Source organism: Argiope bruennichi, chromosome 7 (assembly GCF_947563725.1).
Source record: "Argiope bruennichi chromosome 7, qqArgBrue1.1, whole genome shotgun sequence".
NCBI classification, from domain to species: domain Eukaryota; kingdom Metazoa; phylum Arthropoda; class Arachnida; order Araneae; family Araneidae; genus Argiope; species Argiope bruennichi.
Window position 1 is genome coordinate 44,182,508 of NC_079157.1, and position 21,700 is coordinate 44,204,207.

General features: G+C 30.4%; 1 protein-coding gene across 2 annotated transcripts in view; it reads left to right on the plus strand.

The window, feature by feature from the left end:
- The first annotated feature begins 887 nt into the window (after positions 1–887).
- LOC129974947 (retinaldehyde-binding protein 1-like) overlaps positions 888–21,700 on the plus strand; it is a 59,321-nt gene continuing 38,508 nt past the window's right edge. Inside the window, exon 1 of one of the 2 annotated variants that reach the window (XM_056087763.1) lies at positions 888–1,008. The gene's annotated coding sequence lies outside the window, so the exon portion shown is untranslated. Of the gene's footprint in view, positions 1,009–9,148; positions 9,282–21,700 lie in introns of those variants that run through there. The other variant, XM_056087764.1, reaches the window with a different exon arrangement.

Genomic DNA, 21,700 nt, shown 5'->3' on the forward strand with positions numbered 1-21,700 from the left:
GGATAGATAGACCTGTAAATAGAAAGCCAGTACCGCTATCAATAAGGAGTGGTCATACCACACCATTTTTGTGCCTAACTGGGCAGGGACAACCAACCACCATACTGGAAGCTTCCCACCCCATATCTAAAGTGACCCTGGGGGGATGATTTTAGGAAGTAATACAAAGTATTATTAGCTTCATTTACATCTGGACTATTATTCCAAAAATATGATTGCAATCAACGTGAAATAAACCAAATAGTTTCGCTAAACTTATAGGAAATGAAAATGCGACAGCAATGAAAGTGGAATATTAGTATGATAACCCGTATTTTCTGGTTAATAAAATGCGCCGATTCCTGGAAATTTTGAAGAAAAAAAAAGTTTCGAGGAAAAGAGAAATTTTTATTCTGAATAAAAAAGGCCTTTTTCACAACTCATAGATCATTTACATCGAGACGAAATTTGAATATAAATATAAATAATACTGTGATTAAATAAAAATGAAAAAAAATCAGATGTGGAATCGTTTAAGGAAAAAGGTTTTAAGAGATTGAAATAAATGATACTTTTTTTTTTAGAATCCACACTAAAATTTATTCAAAAATCAGTTATGAAAGTAAAATTTATTTTCAAAAAGTATTTCTTGGAAACCTCTGTTATTATTATTGGATATTTAGAAAAGAGTATTTTGCTTTGCTGTAATTACAGTTGATGTTTATTCATCGTTTCATGCCAAAATACATAAAATGAATACAGTTATTACATAATTAGAATGTTTTGTACATTTCCTTGAGAACTTACAAGTAGTTAATTGGAAGTTTTGTTGTAGATTTCCTCATGCAGACATGTTTTACAAATGACCTTGACAAGTTATGACTGAGAGATTATTCCTAACGGCTTTCCTTAACATTCTTATTTTTGTAATCATTTCTACTTAGTGACATACTATTTCAGGCTCACCAAAGGGAATTTATTATTTTAGCTCACGTGTAGCACATTTCACAATTCAAGGCGCAGAAACAGGTATGATATATTTCAATTTAGAATTTCTTCATTTATTTTATATATGATACTATAAATTGGATATAATCAGTAAATTGCGTCATACGCGCTACTGTAGACAGGATGCAAAAATCATTGAAACCGCTCTAAAATGCAAGTCTTTTCATTTTAAATTTATGTCTTGGAATGTGGCTAATTGTTGTGAAAACGTTTCTCAAATTTCAATTTGATTTTTAAATAAAAAAAATTATTCAAGGATTAAAAATTTTTATAAGCATTTTCGGAGCCTATGGATTGCACAAAAAATTTTCAGACATCATTTTGAAATTCAAAAAATCAGCCTTTTAGTATTATCAGTTATATTTCCGTGCAACTTTTCCCTAATTAAAAAAAAAATTGCAAATGTTTTAAAGTCTATATTTCGGCAGTATACATAATTATTTTAATTAATACGCATAACGGATGGTCCAAAAAGGTGGAGCAAGTGTTTATTTCCTTTCCAATCAGGTAAATACTTCCGATTGCAAAATTTCATCAAATAAGGTCCCCGAATATATGGAAATATTTCGTCTTTTATGGAAAATGAATTTAAAGTGTTACAAAATTTTAGTTTTCATACGACCTCCCATTGCGATAAAATATAGATGATTGAATTATTTTTCTTACACTCATCTATAAGGACACAAGATTTCATGCTTGCATCTAAAATTTTCTGAGATATTAAAAGGCAAATTTAACGATTTCATCCATTTTTAAATATCTTAAACCATTGTTTAACCTTTTCTAGGGCCGTGGGAAGTATGCTTCCCACCAAATTTATCAATCTTTGTGTGGAATTATGTAGGTTGGCATAAGTTCTGATACATTTCTTTAGAAAGACAGAAACTTAGATGCTTCAGTTCTTTATCTCACACAAAATAATGTGTCTTGATTTGTTACTTAATTATTAATTAACCAAATTAATGAATGAATCAAATTAAATTTATCTAATAAGCTAAATGAATCCCTTTTCTTATTCTAATTCAAGCCTAAATATATTTAAACATAATATGACTAGAAAAAAATGACCCTTTAAAGAGTTAAACGAATCTTTTGCTATAATTTTCAGGGATTATATACACATTACAAAATGTTATTTTGAGGTCAAAATCAGAAAATAGTAGCACATTCCTCGACATCTGCACAAATTATGTTTTTCGTGTGTAAGCGATCCACTTCATCACCTGTGACTCAAAGACGGGTCTTTTGAAATTGTTCGATTGTTTTCGAATTCGAGAAGGTCTATGGGGATTCGCCAAAATCTCGAATTCGGAATTTTCGTCTATTGTAACACTTTCTCCATACTTTGTATGCGGTAAAGTATTAAGGGAAGTAAGTTCCAGAGATCTTCGACTATTAATATGTTTCTCAAAATGACTCCATTAATAGATATCAGGATGTGAACTAAGGTAATTATGACATTTGGAAGCTGTAAATTGAAACTGCTTGCGTAAGAAATGAACGCAGGTACAATTTTGTTGAAAAAACAAATAAAGTAAGAAGATATAGCCACGCAAAAAAAGCTAGGATAGAATTGCAATGATAGACTGAAAATTATTGAGAAACATGCACAAGCATCATTTTGTCAATCAATCGGCGAGAACCAACCACTATTCAGGAAGCTTCTAATTCCCTGTATGAAGTGCCCCCCGGGGGAGGGATCTAAAGAAGGAATATAGAATTCAACCTCGGGAGGAAAATAAATGAAATATGATAGGAATAAAGGAAAAAAAATCGGTGTGGAAAATGTCGACATTATTTGTTGTATGGCTGTTGTTTCTTTCAATTTAACAATAAATTATTATTTTCTTCTTTCAGCTAATTTCATTTAATTCATATATTAAATATATTTTATTATTTATTTTGTCTTTATATAATTTTTAAAAGTATTTTATAATGTTAATGTTATATATATCAGCATTGTTTGTTTTTATTCCATTGCTTAGTAATGTTCTTTTTATGCAATACTTTCAGTAATATAATTTGTGTGGAAATTGTACATATTATTTACAATTTACAATTAACTGCACAATTTAACTATCAGTTTCAAAAAACGAAAGAAAAAATCTAATCACAAAGCATAAGCAAGCTATCACATTTATTCATTCTTACACAGCATTCTGCCAAGAGTCTGACTGCGTCTAATGCCTTTTTCGAAACGAATACTTAATTGGGGTATTTTTTAACCCCATTTTAACTTACAATCGACTCCCACATTCACACTTTAAAAAAATCAATGAACTTTCATGAATAGAGCCAATCACTGGTGTTCGTTTCCCCCTAGACGATTCTGTGCTTCATGACGAAGAGTTTTAGTTCTCCTTCAAAACTTCAATAATTAAGAAAACCTAAGCTCGAACTTATCGTATCCACTTTATCAGCCTGTAACCATACGATGGCAAAGTTTGATGATATTACCACTGGACTACCTGACAGATTCGAAAAGATCCGATTTTAAATTCGCAACCATTAATACCTAGTTCTACCTAGGAATACCTAGTTTGGTTACCCACTGACTCATTTTGAAAATGGGCAGCTACAGTGCTGAAACGTTTTTCCCAGTGCAAAAGAGATCAAATAAAAATTTAAATCTTTGAAAAAATGGAGATGGGCCATTTTGAAACTGCAATTGCAATTATTTGAAAATCAGAAAACTATAAACTGCCTTTCTGTCAACCATCAAATTTGAGTAACGCTCTCTTTGAAGCTTCGAAAACAGTATTTCAGCCAGAAAATTTCTTAAGTGTTCTTTCTTTCTTTTCTTTCTTCTCCCTTTTCAAGAGATTCGTACAGAAAAAATTGTGATGTTAACAGGCAATCAGTCGCTATTGATATGTGTGAAAAATCGTATTTTTCATTCTCCTTTTAAGCATATTAATACTCGACATCCTTTTCTTAATAAAAATGGTTTATTTTATTTAGGATATTTTCTTTCTAACAATATATCTGCTGATACATTAACAAAAGGTTTAAATTTTTATAAGAATGAGATAGGTTGTGAATTAATTGGATTAACGTACATGCTTATTTTGTTGATGTAAAACCTAATGATAATTAAAATGCGACACTGTAATTTTGTTTCATGTTGGAATAATCATTAAAGGAGAAAGAGAATTGGAAAACTTCTTCTTTGATTCTTTCCTTGTTTATTGGTTGTTACTATGCCTGTATAAAAATCGGAACGAAAGCTTTTTCTGAATATTTCGTTAATTATCTTCTAACTTTAATCGAACGTTTCTGTGTAAGAGGGGAATAGAAACTCTTTTCTTTCGTCTTTAAGATCTTTCTTTTATGTATTTATTGGTATTACCGCTTCATTGGCACTTTTTGTTAAGGAATGTTGCAACCATGCACTGACTTGCTTCAGCGATAAAATTTATTGTAACCCTGCTGACATGGGATCAGTTTTCAAAACAGTTTCGTACTGAGTCGTTGCGGGGTCGGTGAAATAAAAAGTTGGCTTTCGAATTGTCGATTGATTTTAAATAAGATTACAGTCTACTTATTAAAAAATTGAAATGAACCAGCTTATACTTATGGTAAATTCGTACCAATTGGATCTATATGCGTATTGTTGCAAACAACTGCTTTGGTTACTTCCTAAATCACTAATTAAGCTACCCTTGACATTATATAAATGTTCTCTGCGTCTTATTGGTTAGAGATGGTAAGTGAAAAATTTTAAAACTCTTAATTCAATGAATTCAGTCAATTAAAAGCAATAAAAGTTTTTCAACATTTGAATGCTGCAGGTATTAATTTGCACAGTCTATTCTGATGTGTTATTCTCTAATTGTTGCATTCAAAATGCTGTGCAGGTAGGGATTGCAATACCGGGATACCGAATACCGGTATTTTGAGCCATTTGTACAATTTTGTAATACCGGTATTCACAAGTTTAAATGCCGGTTTTTCGGTATTTACTAGAAATTTTTAAATCGTCTCCACTATATGTTCAGGGATCGCCAACATAGCAAAATAATATACGTTTTTGATGTCTCCCTAACGGGCGAAATTAATTAGCTAATGAATGGCTTAATTAATTGCTTAAATCTAAATTAGCGAAACATGGATTATCCCTGAAAGAAGATATTGTATCCATAACGACTGATGGAGCAACAGTTATGAAAAAAGTTGGAAAGTTGATTGGTGCAAATCAGCAATTGTGCTATGCTCATGGAATTCAGTTAGGAATAATAGATGTATTATACCAAAAAAATAAAGAACAGAAGAATCCAAATACTGTGGATATAGAAACTTCGAATTCCGACATTAAAGAGAGCAAGAGTGAGAGTGATATTGACAATGAAGATAATGACAATGTAATTGTTGAAGAAGATATTGCTAATGAGGATGGAATATTAACCCATCAAGAATTGCTTCCTATAATTTATAAAGTTCGAAAAATTGTTAAGATATTTAAACGTTCCCCTACAAAAAATAACAGTACAATTGATGCATTATGTTTTTTAAGATCACATTTCAAAAATTTGTAATAGTACCACAGACTTAATAGTGACATTTACACTTTTTTTGTGATTTAAATAAATAAGTTGTTCCTTTACTTTTTTGTGATTCTTTATATACTGTTATAATTTATAAGTTACATATTTTTGGTGATATTTACACTCTCTTATAAAACTGGCAAATAAAACAAAGAAACATCTGTCTTTTCTTTCTTTTTCTAAAATTTCTAATACCGGTATTAAAACCGGTATCCCGGTATTAAGATCTAAAAAATACCGAATACCGGTATTGAAATTTTGGCCCGGTATTGCAATCCCTATGTGCAGGGTTTCTATCTTAAAATGTCTTCCTTCTTTATTTAAATTATCATGCTAAATTCATATCAAAAGTTAATATTTCGTGACTGTTGCACGCCAATGCTTTGTAAGGGATTCTCAGGGATGACACCTTTATGAAAAAGCATGCGAGACTGTTTTCTGGGGATCACTCCTGTTAGTCTTTCTATGTTGGCAGTGTAAATTGCTTTAAAAGTAGATGATAAGTATGTATGTCAATGAAAAATAATCTCTTGTTCAATGGAAACTTTAATTTTAAAGGATAAGTTTTAGCCAGCATGTGAATATTTTATAGAATTAATTTCTGTTGTGCCAACTAAAAAAAATATAATACACTTTGTGCCTTGCGATACAGCCATTGGACCGATTTCTTCTATTCTGTGCAGATTTCGTCTATTTTCAACCCATTCATTTTGCAAACGTAACTAACCAATCAGAATGCTCTATCATTATTACGCAGAATTATTTAAAATACTTCCTTTTGTTCTGATAATAAGTATTTCATAAAAGTGGCCGACATGAATATGTTAATATTGTTAAAATGGCTGCTGAAGAAGGTGAGCATTAATAAGAAAAATTCGGTCCTCTCAATCAATCATCTTATTATAACAAAAATATAATAAAATCAAAGGGAATGACAGTTCCCAAACTTTCTCGCATGATTTTCCAATTAAAGTGTTCTTCTAGAGAATGTCCTTCTAGGGCTGTGGCGTGCAATAATCAAAAAAATACTAACCAATGGTGGGAATTTAGCATTTTTACCAAATCTTTCGTATCCTCCTTGGCGAATTTTTTTGGCGATGAATCCTTGGCATGCAGTAAGTAGAATCCTAAAATGGAATTTGCGTTTAAGACACGTTATTTCCAGCCATTAGAAAGAAAAAGTTGGCGCAGAACTGCAATGATAGCCACAAAATGACATGCCAAATTTGATATATTTAAATGAATGGGTTTTTAAGCTATCGCTGTAACATGTTGTTGAAAATAGAGTTCGACAGACAGTTAATGCCTGATTGGATTTTGCTCCCAATCTGATAGGTGATTACGTTATTAATGTTAAGTATGTGTACAGAATTTTTATCCATCAGTCGCTTTTTGTTTTGTAGCCTTTATGTTCACTTATATTCGTACAGCCAAACAGATAGACGTATTTTGATTGAATTTCGCTCAAAATGCGATAGACATCTACGAATAAAATATAAAGATTGTGTACTTAATTTCAGCCGTTCTGACTCAAAGCGTTTTTGAGTTGTCTTCCTTGCGGACAGACAAGCAGACATTTTCCAAATATCTGTTTTTCGAATTCTGAAAGGTATAAAACGTAGAGATTCGTCAAAATTTAGAGTTCGAATATTTTGACGATTGCAATACTTTGCGAAGCATAAAGAAAGTAAATTTAGTTACTCTAGTGTAAGTAAAAGTTACAAAATAATAATGAAGCATTCTGATTGCTTAACTATACTTCAAAGTAGCAAAATTGTCAAGTTGGCTGTGAAAATTGGCGATTTTTTTTTGTAACTAAGGGCAGTAACAAAGCTTTATTTTCATACTAGCCGCCTTTGGCGACCAGCTGGTTCGTCCATCTTAATGCTTGTTAAAATTTTAATAATTAAATATTTTATGTAACTCCTATTTTAATAGCTTCTTCATCAAAATATTTTAAAGATTCAAATTTTCATAGTCACATAATTCACTCAAAATATTATAAAGGTCTTCAGCTTAACGTAATATGAATCTCTCTAACTTTCTGTTAGCTCCCGTAGAATTTATGCTTTAAATTAAAGTGGAAATGATTAAACTGCAATTAATATAAAAACATTTTTTACTGAAAAAAGCATTTTTTTTTTAAATATGAGCTCTGAAAACAGAGTCGCTGAGCATTTAAACCTTATGGGCACAAAAGATTATCTTTCTTAATTTATGTAATATCTCAAGAATTTTTCAACAAAATTTTCTTAGATTCATCATGAACAGATCGATTCATTAACAATGTTTAATTTTAAGTGCATCCAACATTAAGAAAATAAACAGATTCGTTTGAAATAATCGGTCGAAAGCATGTTCAGTCTACCCTTGTTAGCGTAGGGGGAAAAATACTTAAAAAACGATGTACTTAAAATTATAAGCATATAGGAAAAATATATATAACAAACATAAATACAATTTAATTACAAAAGCACACAACTACCCTAAACACATTTTATTTACAGTGTGTAGCTGAAATTAAAAAAACAAAACAAATCAGTTGTCACCAATCAGAACACAATGTGCATGCGTGATTTTAAACGCCAGTTATGGTAACGCAAATGCGTGAATTTTTCTACGCCCGTTGGGGTAACACTATGCAAATTAGAAATTTTTATTTTCCTTTATTCTGTTTCATTTTAATCCAAAAGTAATTTTAAATGAATCTGAAAGATCGATTCATTAAAAATGTTTAATTTTAAATGCATCAAACATTAAGAAAATGAACAGAATTGTTTAAAATAATCGGTCGAAAAATTTTAAAACTATCCTTATTAGCATGGGGGAAAAACTGAAGCATTACTCATTTGGCGGTGGGGAAATGAAGTGTTTTTTGGCCGAAAAGCTAGTTTTTAATTAGTAATTAAAATTTTAATTAAAAATTTAAAAAAGGGACCTCAGGTGCACATTTTCGACCACCAAGATATGCATGTACCAATTTTGGTAGCTGTAGGTCAAAAGGTCTGGTCTGTAGAGCGCCAACACACACACACACACATTGAGCTTTATTATAAGAATAGATATAGATATCTTTTAAAATGAAGTATAAATTATTAATTAGACCTGCCTTCCGTTTAGGAAATGTGTTGCCTCACTTGTTCAATTAAACATCTGAAGAATATCTGAAGTATTTGTGGATAATTTTATGAAGTTTTAGCATATTTAAAAGATTTAATTTTAGCTTATAAATATGAGAAACGATATTACGTGATGCCGTGTGAGGCACAGGCACGATGCCTTAAGGATAAATTAAATTTTTTAGAGTTTTAATTGACATATTTTTTTTTTTCGTTATGAAACAATCTACATTGTTGCCACAGCTCAATGATTTCTATAATAATTTAATAGTATGAACTTAGTAATAACATTCATAATTTAAAGGAAAATACCTAAGTAAGTCTATGTGAAGGAAATACAAAGTTGAAGGACGCAAAATGTTTTCCTCTTTCCGGAAGATATAATGTCATATTTAATAGTATCATCGGTTTTCTGAAATTTCGATTGTTAAAATGTTGCAAAATTTTAGGAAATATACTAATTCAATGTTACGTAAAAGGGAAAAATTCACAGAAGATCAATTGCTGTAATAGTTTAAGACAAAAAAATTCGAAAACATTATTGGGTTACTATCGGGCGCATATACATAAAAATCCTGGGTTTCTTACATTTTAGACTGGTTACATTTTGTATGATTCAAGTAACTAAAAGGTGAAGTAAGCATTAAGTATCAAACCCTCTTTTATATGTTTTTATTGACTGTTTTTTAAAAAATCTTGCTTCTCTTTTTTTCCATTGTTTATATATTTGCCTTTTAAAAAAAACGTACTGTAAAAAATTTTGAAATTTTAAACTCATTTTCTGTAATTCGTATGTAATATGTCTTAAATCTTTGTTTTTCATTTAGTTTAGATATCGTTAGATAAATTCTCTGCAGCGATTGAATCGTCATTTTTTAAAAATAATTTACTAGCTTTTTTGAAATTCTTTTTTTTTAAATTTTTTTTCATTATTTTTATTTATTTATTAAATTTCAACAGCATGTCTTTTTTCTTTTCTATCATATCTGCTCTGACGCTAAAAAGAGTTTTTTTAATCGATATTTTATACAATGTCATTTGGCTTATTGTAAGTCAGAGGGTAATTTTATTGTTTAACACTTTAGTTTCTGGTATTTTATTGTAAGATATGATATTCCGTGATTTTTTCTAAAAATAAAACTATATAATATATAATTCTGCATAAAATGAAAGATTTTATTCTATTACAGAATTTCATAAATATTGTAAAATAATTTGTTGCTAATCACCGTCGGTGATCTGCAATTCATTTAACATATTAATAATATTAATTTAGTGATGCCAGTCTTTCTTATGAGCAGTTGATAATTATTATTTATATTATTAGAACAAACGCAAATACTATTTTAAATTATATTTGCATAATAAATATAAAGTATTTGATTGATAATGGACGGGGGAGATGCAAAGTTTTGTTTTGCAATGTTTCTCAAAATTAGAGAGTGGAGTACAGATGATGGTTGATGACATATTTGAGTATCAAGAGCTTTCTTAAAAAATAAAAAACTGCGAAATCCTACTAATGATTATGGTTGGGGAACTAGTTACTTCGTTTCATGAATGAACTTAAATATATAGATAATCTTAAATTATTTGAAAACCATCTTAGTCTGTCATAACTGCCTTTCCTGCTGTTTTTCCTAGATTTTTATTGTATAATGAGCCGCCTTTGGGGACCAGCCGGTTCGCCACTATAAATGCTAACTAAAATTTTCAATCAAATATTTTATGTAACTTAATCTCATAGTAGCTTCTTCAGAAAAATGTTTTATGCTTCAAATTTTGATAATCATATAATTCACTCATACTATTATGGAGGCCTTAAGACGTTCTGCGTATCTCTCTTTAATCTTCTGTCAGCGCCCGTAAAATTTCTACTTAAAATTAGAGTAAAAATTATTAAATTTCAATTATTATAAAAGCAATTTTTCTGAAACATGGTATGTCTAGTTTTAAATATACGAAAACTGAAAGCAAAGTCCTTCAGAATTGTAGTCTGATGTGCATTATCAAATATTTTCATTTACGGAGTATTTCAAAGAATGATTGAATAAGAATTTCTTTGATTCATCGTAAAATTTGGTTTTTAGTTTTACTTTCAAAACGATTTAAATGACATCAATAATAAGATATTATTTTGCTCTGGTCTATAAATATACTTTTAAAAAATTAAGTTTACATTCTAGACAGTCCTTTGGCTGAAATATTCTTGACACTCCAGCTTTTAAATAAACAAACGCTTCTATTTTCTGCGATCAAATCTGTCCGATTTATGAAGTTGGAATATTACCATTTTAGAACAAACGATATTTTCATAATCTTTGACCAATTACTCTCGAGAAAGCCTGGGAGATTATTGGTGTATCTTCTTTAAGACAGTCGAGGAAGTTATTTAAAATCGCCCGTTTTTATAGAATAGTGATATTCAAAATTTCAAAAGCGTGCCAGTTTTAATGATTGATTTAACTGTACAACCCGTTTTATTTAAAATACTAGCCGCCTTTGGCGACCAGCCGGTTCACCAATATTAATGTTTGCTAAAATGTTCAATTAATATTTTATGTAACTTGGTCTCATAATAGATGTTTCAACAAAATATTTTCACTTTTTAATAGTCATATAATTAACTTAAACTATTATGTAGACCTTAAACCGTTCTGTTCATTGCACTACGCATCTCTCTAATTTTCAATCAGCGCCCGTAAAATTCAGTTTAAATTATAATAATTAATATAAAGACATTTTTAATGGAACCAAGCATACTTTAAAATAAAATATATGAGAAAGGAGAACAGATTCATTCCGCATTGAATTCTTACGTACGCTACAAAATAATTCCATAATTTATAATATCTCAAATAATTATTCACCAAAAATTTCACAAATTCATCGTTAAAGTTTTAAATTTTATTTTCAAAAGAATTTAGATGGCATTAATAATAATATTTTGTTTTGGTCAATAAATATAATTCAAAAAATTATGAAATTATAGACATTTCTTTTGGTCCTAAGGAATCATATTCTGAAAAATATTTATGACACTCAAATCTTTAAATAAATAATTCGTTTCCATCTTCTGTGATCAAATCTGACCGATTTATTCAGTTTTGAATATTACAATTTTAGAACGATGAAAAGTTTCATAATCTAGACCAATTAGTCTTGAGAAACACTGGAAGACGATTGGCTTATTTGAAACGGTTGGGAAGTAACCTAAAATCTCCCGTTTTTATAGAATACAGTACACTCTCGAGTATCCGGTTCGTGACTACCTGACCTCATTTTTTTGTCGTAATTAAATGATTAAAGCAAACCGTCTATTAACTTATCTATTAAGCATTTTCTCAAAACCTAATAACTATTAAGTTTTAATTCTTACCTATCCTTATCAATTTAAAATAAAATCTGAGGGTGGTGGTGACCTGGTGGTAAGTTCTCGGCTTGTGAGCCGTATGATTTCAGGTTCGAGTCCCCATTCCACCAAAGAACCGCCGTGAAAGGGGGTCTGTTGCACGATAAATCCTTCAGGGCCAAACGTCCTCCCGTTTGTGTGATGTGCAGAGGAGGGTGCCAACTCAGGTGTCGTCCTCGTTATCTGACCGTGGTTCAAAATTACGAGGTCCGTCCCAAAATAGCCTGAGTGTTGCTTTAAACGGGACGTTAATATAATTAAACTTAAAATGAAATCAGTTTGTGCCAATTTTCTTAAGAATTAAGCCTACGATTTACATTAATGTTTTGTTTATGTTTCCTGCATTTATGTTAGGTATTGCAGAATTTATATTAAAATGTGAACAATTTATATCCTTTAACTTTTCCTTTTATTTAATAAATTCTTGGAACGTGCCTTTCAGTATAAAAAACATATATAAACGGTCAGTACAGAGCCTTTTATTTAAACTAGACACGTCATCGGAAACTAATTCCATGATTCACCGGGTCGCGGCTGCGTTCGCATTGAGGTAAACGGAGGGCTTAGTACTCAATAAGAAGTGAGAAAATACGTATTATATCAATTTTGGTATAAAAACTTTGTCTCTTGGTATTGGTGGGCAAAGAAATGAATTCATAGAATTCTGGCCTATCCGGCATTTTTGTTATCTTGTTAGTCCTTTCGCCACATTAGGCCGGATACTCGGAAGTGAATAGTATTCATATTTTTACAAATCAGTCAGCTTTAGTGATTGATTTTGTTGGTCGGAGTGCAATTCTTTTTATTTAAAATATTATCGTCTCAAGAATATTTTGTATATATGATTCACTCATTACATAAAATCTAATTATTTATTTCATTTCGACCACTTTGTTGGCAGATGTATGTCTATTAAAAAAGATTTACAAATTAGTAATGTTTACAATTTGGGCCCGGATTAAAGAAGATATCTTATATATATTAAACCGTATTTGCCTTAAATAAATCCATTTTATTGAATGAGTAATTTAGGTATTATAAAATATCACAGAAAACTTTTCCTTGTATTCACTTCTTAGAAAATATCATATATTTATTTCATTTCATACAGACCCGTGCTGAAAATTCCATCTTTATATATTTAATATGCTTATTCCGCAATAAGAGTTAAGTTATTTTTTAAATTTTGGCTTTTGTCAATGTGATGGCAACACTTTGATAAAAGCTGATTTTTTCCTGTTGACGATTAATGTGCTCGTGCAGTTTAAATCTTATTTTCATTTTGTGCGAAATAAATTGTTTAAAAATATAATTAAATTATTCTTTAAAAATTCAAAAAAAAAATAGAAATTTACTATAACATTAGTATTGTTGAAAAGATTATTTATTTATTGAATTTCAATATGATGCGCAAATCTATTTTTTGCTTTAATATTTTCGGAAGTTATTGCGGAAAAATGCCAAAATTTCGCTTAATTTTTAATTAATTAAAATTCGAAAAAATCGCACTGAGGTACACATTCCCGCTTTCCAAGGTATACCTGTTCCAAATTTGGTAGCTGTAGGTCAAGTGGTCTGGCCTGTAGAGCGCCAACACACACAAATTGAGCTTTATTATAAATATAGATATAGATTGATAAGAGTTGAAAAACAGAAAACTAATACCCAATAATATTTTTAGCTAAAAAAAAATTTGAAATGTTTATTCTTTTTATTTTAAGGTATAAATACAGATATTCATTTCCATCGTTATCATATCCATTGAGTATTTTTAGTTCAAAATCAATGAAAATTTAAAATTTTGAAGCATCAAAAAGTTTGTTTAAGTTTTGACATGCATGTTCCATTTTCTTAATAGATCATACTTTGTGAATTGCAATTCTTGTTTATTTTTTATTTAAAATTAATAAGTGAAGTTTATTACATTACTGTTCCCTATAAATGGTAAGTCTTTATACCTTGAAATAATTCGATACCACCAATTCAATTTACATAATAAAAACTTCTGATTTCATTGAAAAAATATTGAATGCAATCAATTCAAGCAATTGCTAATTTTTGGATGATTTGTACTTGAAATAAAAAAAAAGTAAAAGTTTCTAAATTTCATGAATTTTTAACTAAAAACTCTCATTGAGTTTCATTGAAGTAATTTTAATGTTGATATTCCTATTTAGCGATTTTAACATTATTGATATTATTATTTACTATATTTGTTATTGCTTTTTATAACCCTTTCTAAGGCCGTGGGAAGTATGCTTCCCACCAAATTTATCAATCTTTGTATGAAATTATGTAAGTTGGCATAAGTTCTGACACATTTTTTTAGAAAGACAGAAATTTAGATGCTTCAGTTCTTTATCTCACACAAAATGATGTGTCTTGGTTTGTCACTTAATTATTAATTAACCAATTTAATTAATTAATCAAATTAAATTTATCTAATAAACTAAATGAATCCCTTTTCTTATTGTAATTTCAAGCCTAAAAATATTTTAACATAATATGACTAGAAAAAAAATGGCCCTTTAAAGAGTTAAGTTATTTGTTATTATTATCGTTTTTACTATTATTAATAACCGTTAATATTATTACTAACATTTTACTTTTATTATTAATATTGCTATTATTTTTTAATGTTAATTACTCCTAAAAGTACATTAAAATGCTAGCAAACAACTATTATTTTAAAATGTGTATTGTGAATTCTTTAACGGAAAAACTGCCAATTGTTTTAATTCTCAGAAAACGACCTCATGAAAAATGCACTAATACGACTTGTCTTTTAAGCGGCTCAACACTATTATTTTAAGCGAAATGTGATTTTTGTTGCATTTTAAGCATCCAACATCTGATATAACTTTTCCAAAGTTTATTTAACTACTGTTCATGTTTTAAGATAAATTTTCAAGTGTTTTGAGATAAAATTTTAAGTGTTTTCAAACCAGACATATTTTCTTCGGAATAATATGAAAGACTCCAGTTCTAAAAAGACTTTAATTATATTTCGTATTAACCCCCTTTAATTATATTTCGCATCACTGATAATATTGGTTATATTTATTTCAGATAAATAGTTTCGAGATAATTTCATGCCTATGATTCCACCAAATTCTCTGATATTAACGCATATTATTTTAACTGTTCTAAGTTATATTTATTGTGCATATGAGCATTTTTAATGGAACTAGTCCCATGACATCATAACGCTACTAAAAATGCCGGTAATAAATAAAATATCCCTAAAATAAATAAAATATCCGGTTCATCTAACCTTTAAATTTCGGGATATAGTATTTTTTTCCATTAGTTTTATAAACTTGAAGTTATTAAAAAGATAGATCCTTTCTTAGCTATCAACTAAAAAAAGAAAGTACCGCACCAAATATTTGATGAAACAACGAAAACGGTTTGAATATCAGGAAATTAGGGGAAAAGTATTTTTAGAAAATTGCTAAAATTCAGGAAACTTTTGCAAGAATATTAAATTTGTATCATTAAAAAGACCATCCTTTGAATCTTTAAATAGTGCAAAATTTATTTTAGCACAATAATATTTTCGGAAGTTATCGTTGAAAAATGCAGAAATTCGTTTAATTTTTAATTAAAATTTCAAAAAAATCACTGCCAAACAGACAAATCTTTCTTTCCAAGTATATATGTACTAATTTTGGTAGTTGTAAATCAAACTGTCTGGCCTGCATAGCGCTAATTCACACACACACACACTTTTATCTTTATTATTAGAAAAGATTGCTTCAATTATTAAATATGCCTCTGAAAATTTGCGAAATAATTCTCAGTTCCTCCATTTAACCAGTCACACTTAATGAAATTTTTTTCATTGACAAAATTATTAAACAAAAAATGCATCGCTTTTGCAATCAAATCTGGCCGAGTTATGAAGCTTCAATATCTCCATTTTAAGGGGCAAACGACTATCTGGCAGAAATAGAGTCCATTGATTGGATATTCTTCCTCCAGGCAACTTTTATTAAAATCACTGAATCAAATTATCTAAAATCACTGAAAACAGTGACATTCAAAGATTAATAAATTGATTCATTGTTTGGAGAAATATTTTGTCAATTGTTTATTTGTTTGAAATGTTAATACGTTAAGAATATTTGTCAAAGTATAACTAACTGACTGAAGAAAAGTTTGTGTAAAAATTTAAGTCTATATATTTTTTTTTCAACAATACACTTATTGATTCAAACAACATAAAAAAGAACTTTTAGCGTTACTTAAGATTGATTATATAACGTCATTAAAGTTATCTATGTGTTTATTCCATACGTTCTTTATACAACAATGTCGATTTTTGTCTCTTCAAAGTAAAATTCAACACACAATTTCTTCTTAACAAAAGATCATTACCAGCTTTGCAAAATCCAAAAAGTAATGAAAGGTTTTGTTAATTAAATACTTGACAATTGGTCTTTATGCACAATATCAGCTGAAAATATTATATAAAAAATTATAATATCGTAAAATTAAAAATATTATTTTATTCGATACTATTTTAATTGACGTTGATCTTTTCTTCACAAAAATTTCAAAAAGATGTTCAGTTTTTCAAACCATTTATCCAATATCCTTTAATTTTCTGACCTTTCAACGAATATCTGTTTCGAAGACAGCCATTTCAGTTACATATTACAAGGAAACACTAATTTTCTTATGAACTAGACCACTGATTTGATTTAATTAGACTCATTCGAAAGCTGAAGGAATGTACCAGTATTTGGTAAATTTGACATATTGTATCTAGAATGGCATTAATAAAAATCAAAATGTTTCGCGACAATTTGATTTTATATTTCTCCAAGGTTTCGGCGTTTTTAGGGCAGCAAAGTATTCTGATGAAAATATCGTCTTAGATGATTCTTTCGAATTATGCTATTATTTTAAATGTAAATTCATCAGAAACGTTAGGACTTTTCCTGATTAGAAGCATATCCAAACAGAAAAATATTTCCATAGCATTTTACGATCTATAGGCTTTTGATCACCTTCTTTCATTTAAATTAGATGTGTTGAATACACCTTATATTATTAACACATTTGGTACAAAATTCTTACACGTAGGCAGATTATTAATATATACAGAATGACTCTGATATATGTCGATAATTAAAACCATATAATGAATATCTGCGAATTGAATATAAAACACAAATCTGCTTCTATTTAGAACTACAAAGATAAATTTATAACTTATTTTTATTAAAATATTAGCAGAATAAAAACTTCCATTTTTAATTAAAATTTCATTCGTCTGTTTCTTCCATAAGCAAGTTTATCATTACACTATCAGCGTCTACTTGTGGTGAAAGCTTATAAGCCAATTAACAGCTGCGCTACACGAGCAATTGCTTTTGTATCATGGTCATGTTACTCGGCTGCGAACCACAAGGTCCCAGGTTCTATCCTCGCTCATTCCAATTCGCTAGATTGGTGACCTCGGACGATGAACCTTCAATCTTCGTACAGCTGTTGTGGCGCCATCTACCCAATGAAACCAAAGTCATCAGATTCACTTAACGCAGCAACACAATGTCGTTAGACTCACTTGACGCAGCAACAGCAATCACTCACATACGCTGTTCAAATGGGTACAGCCATGTTAGAATCAACAGCTAAATACATCACCACTCAACAGCCATATCGTTCTACTCAGTAGAGAGAGAGTCTGTGGTGAAAACGTATAAGCCAGCTAACAGCTGCGCTACACGAGCAATTGCTTTTGTATTGTGGTCATGTTACTCGGCTGTGAACCACAAAGTGCCAGGTTCTATCCTCGCTCATTCCAATTCGCTGCAATATATCTCTTGCTCATTAGACAAAATAACCAGATTCCTCAGCCTTTTAGTACTTATTGTTGATCTTAAATAATTTTTGATCCATTTCAGTTTTGCAAAGCTTGTCTCAAAGCTGGCATTGATGAATGGCTATTGTGAGAAATTTTCGAAACATTGTTATAATACTAGGAAGATTAGTTTTTGCTTCGGATTTCACAATAAATTAAGAATCCAAATGCGTCCACATTAATTAATTTATTTTCGATCAATTACGAAAACAATAGCTGTAAAAATCCATAGTCAAACTCGTTCTGGCTTGAAATCTTTTTCGTCAATTTCGTCAAACTCGTAGTCTCGATTACATTGAATGGCGTCCAAATCTAATAGCGCAGCCAGCTTTAAATAGGCAAATTTTCCTACCAAATTCCGAAGCTGCTAAAACCTCTCATGAATTTCTATAATAGTTCTAGTTTTCAGATTTTAAGAATCAAATTTTAGTTCAGATTACAAGTCCCGTACCTTAAAAAAAAACTGCACCAGCCTGGCCACCCCACTGCCTCACTACGCTGCGCCACTATATATCATTCAATTTTTTTTAAGAAAAGGATTCTTGTTAAATAATATTTTGAGTGTTATATTCCTTTACCATATATTTCCCTTCATTTTTTGCAACTTAAAATAGTAAATTAATCACAATAATAAAAACTTAATCAGCTATTGACTAATAAAGCATTTCTTATGCTTTGTTTTTAATTGTGTCCATATAAAAGGGAACTATATCTATCAAAAGCAGAAAAGAAAAAAAGAAAATGAAATCTGAATTTGTAAAATAATAACAATGATAGAATGGCTGTGCTTAAATTTTTTACTTTCAACACATCTCTAGAGTCACCAATAAATTTAAAAAATGTCCTTCTAGCAAAAAATGATGAATGTAATGAATTGACTTATTAGATCCAAGTTACAGAGCAATTATAAAATGAAATTATTGTTGATAAAAAAATTTGCTTATTTCAAAGTAGAAATACTTGAAATTGCTCTATCTTATAACATTCAGTAATAGATGGCGCTGTAACACAAAGGGCATTTATTTGCATATAGTGAAAATGTGAAACATAATTTGCGTTACAGCGCATGTCTATTACCATTTTTCTTTAGATAAAAAGAAGGCGGATTCTGTACGAACATTAATTTCTTCTCTGTTCATTATGCCTACGTTGCAAGAAAGAGCGCTACTGGGGAAATTGTTCTACCAGAACAAACCAAACTCTGTTGCAGCTCTAAAGGAATTTTGTCGTATGAAGCAGATGCGACGAGATCCAATGTCTCGCGATGTCCTACACAAGATGATGCAAAAATTTGAAAAAACTGGGCAACTTGGCATTCTTTGAGGTAGAGGACGAAAAAAATTCCGTCTTCCAACGTCGAAAATGTTGCGGCCGCGCTCGTTGAAGCCAGCAGTCAATCGCGGCATAATAATGTGAGTTTGCCAGTTGTTTCCGGTGTTCTGGATATGCCGTATTCAACTGCACGAAAAGTCGTACGGCAGATTTTGCATTTTTATCCATACAAAATCAAGTCTGTGCACCCGTTGTAGGATGGGGTTCTGTAGTCTGTGGAATGATGACTTTTGCCTCAATGGACAAGTTAACACTCACAACTGTCGAATTTGGGCAGAGGAAAACCCTCACATTATCCAGGAACAAACCCTTGCATCCTGAAAAAGTCACAGTATGGTGTGGTTTTACAGTTACCTTTATCATTGGATCGTCTTTATTTGAAGAGATAACTTCAAATGGAATCCAAACCTGTTCATTCACAGGACAATGGTACCATGATATGCTGAGGGATTTTGTAATCTGAACTCTTCTACAGCGTGGATGCCTTCAAGACAACATTTTCATGCAGGATGGTGCACCACCTCATATTGATCGTCGTGTAAAGCGATCGTTAATACAGCATTTCACAGAAGCACGAGTTTTCAGCCGCCATTTCCCAATAGCATGGCCTCCTCGCTCGCCAGACATCACCCCTTGCGACTTTTGGTTGTGGGATTATTTGAAGGACAATATCTACCGTCAAAGGCTAACATCTCTACCAGATCTGAAGGACAACATCCGGCGCCATATTCTTATTATTCTGACCGATTCACTCCGGTCAATTATAAGAAATATGGTTCTCCGATTACAGCATATTATTGAAAATGAAGGAGGACATATCGAGCAATTTTAATTTTACTTTATGTAACAATTATAAGCCATATTAAATGGGTTTATGTGTATTACAACGCCACCTAACGGTGAATTTTTGTACTATTTTTTATTTAATAAATGTAAAGCGGTAGTGAAATATTCTGGTAGAACAATTGCAATGTAAAATGTTCTGGTAGAACATTTTCACCAGTAGCGCTTTTTCTTGCAACGTAGGCATGAAGAAAAGAGAAGAAATTAATGTTCGTACAGAATTCGCCTTCTTTTTATCCAAAGAAAAATGGTAATAGACATGCGCTGTAACGCAAATTATGTTTCACATTTTCACTATATGCAAATAAATGTCATATGTGCTACAACGCCATCTATTACTGAATTTGTATACTAATTTTTTAATTGATAAATGTAAAGCGCATCATCTCAATAATCTATAGTTCAAATCTAATCTCCTTTGGATCAATAAAACGCATTTTAAAACCCTCTGAATTAGGTAACCTATTTCTTGCTAACCCTGTACTTTGATAGCATATCAAGTGCCAAACTGGGATTAAAAATTATGACATTTTGTTGTTTTTGTTTTTAAGCAACGTCGATTGTATCAATCATTAAGATAACTAATAAATAATGTGGGATGGGAAAGAATGAAGAACTCAAAGCATTGTAGATCATTCGTTCTTTTGTTTTTGTTTGGTGGATATTATTAATGTTTGGATATTATTAAATTATCTGATTTAGGTAATCAGCTTGTTCGACCAGAATTCTGACTTTTCTGGTTGTTAGATTATTAATATTAAAGTCATTTATTATAATTTTACATTGTTATTTAATAATACTGGAATATACGAATAGAATAACTCCATAAAACATTACTGATTGGGCAAATTAAAATATGTATATGTTATCATTAAGTGCATAATTCACTTACTTCATGAAATAATGTGTGAAATAACGAATTTTATGCTTCAACGATGCGTGCCATAGCGATTACCTGTCTAGCGACGGTTAAGCCTGATTTCGCCCCGGGTTAAGCTTTCTTTTGGCACTAAAATTTGGCTTCCTATGCATTCCTTTCCTCAAACTGAATGAAGATTTTAGTGACACAGTGAAACCTTTCCTGAACACTTTCAGTAATAGTTTGTATATATATATAATGTAACATATTTTGATTGAAGTAGAATGCAGGTTCGAAACAGTGAAGGGGCTTGGTATTTTTAATTACGTTTTATTCTATTCCGAGTGGCAGGCATGATTATATACAAGAAAACGCAGCGCGGCACACACAGATGTAAGAAAAGGGGAAAAAAAGGCCAAACAGATGATCACTAGCCTTATATAACATTGGATTTCTGACCAGGCGCCAATTCAATACACGTGTGACCTTTGACACCTTTTGAAGGGTAAAAGTATCACTTTCATTTAATACGCAGCATGGCGCATTATTTTTACAAAGGGATTAATTAAACCGAAAGTGGAATTGGATCACGATATACGAGAATATTTTAGCATGTAGTTACTATGGGCTAAATTAAGATAAAATCTTGGAAATTAATTAAATTGAAATCAGAATTAAAATATCATTACATATATATAAAACACTGATGTGCGTGAAACTGGTGTATGCATA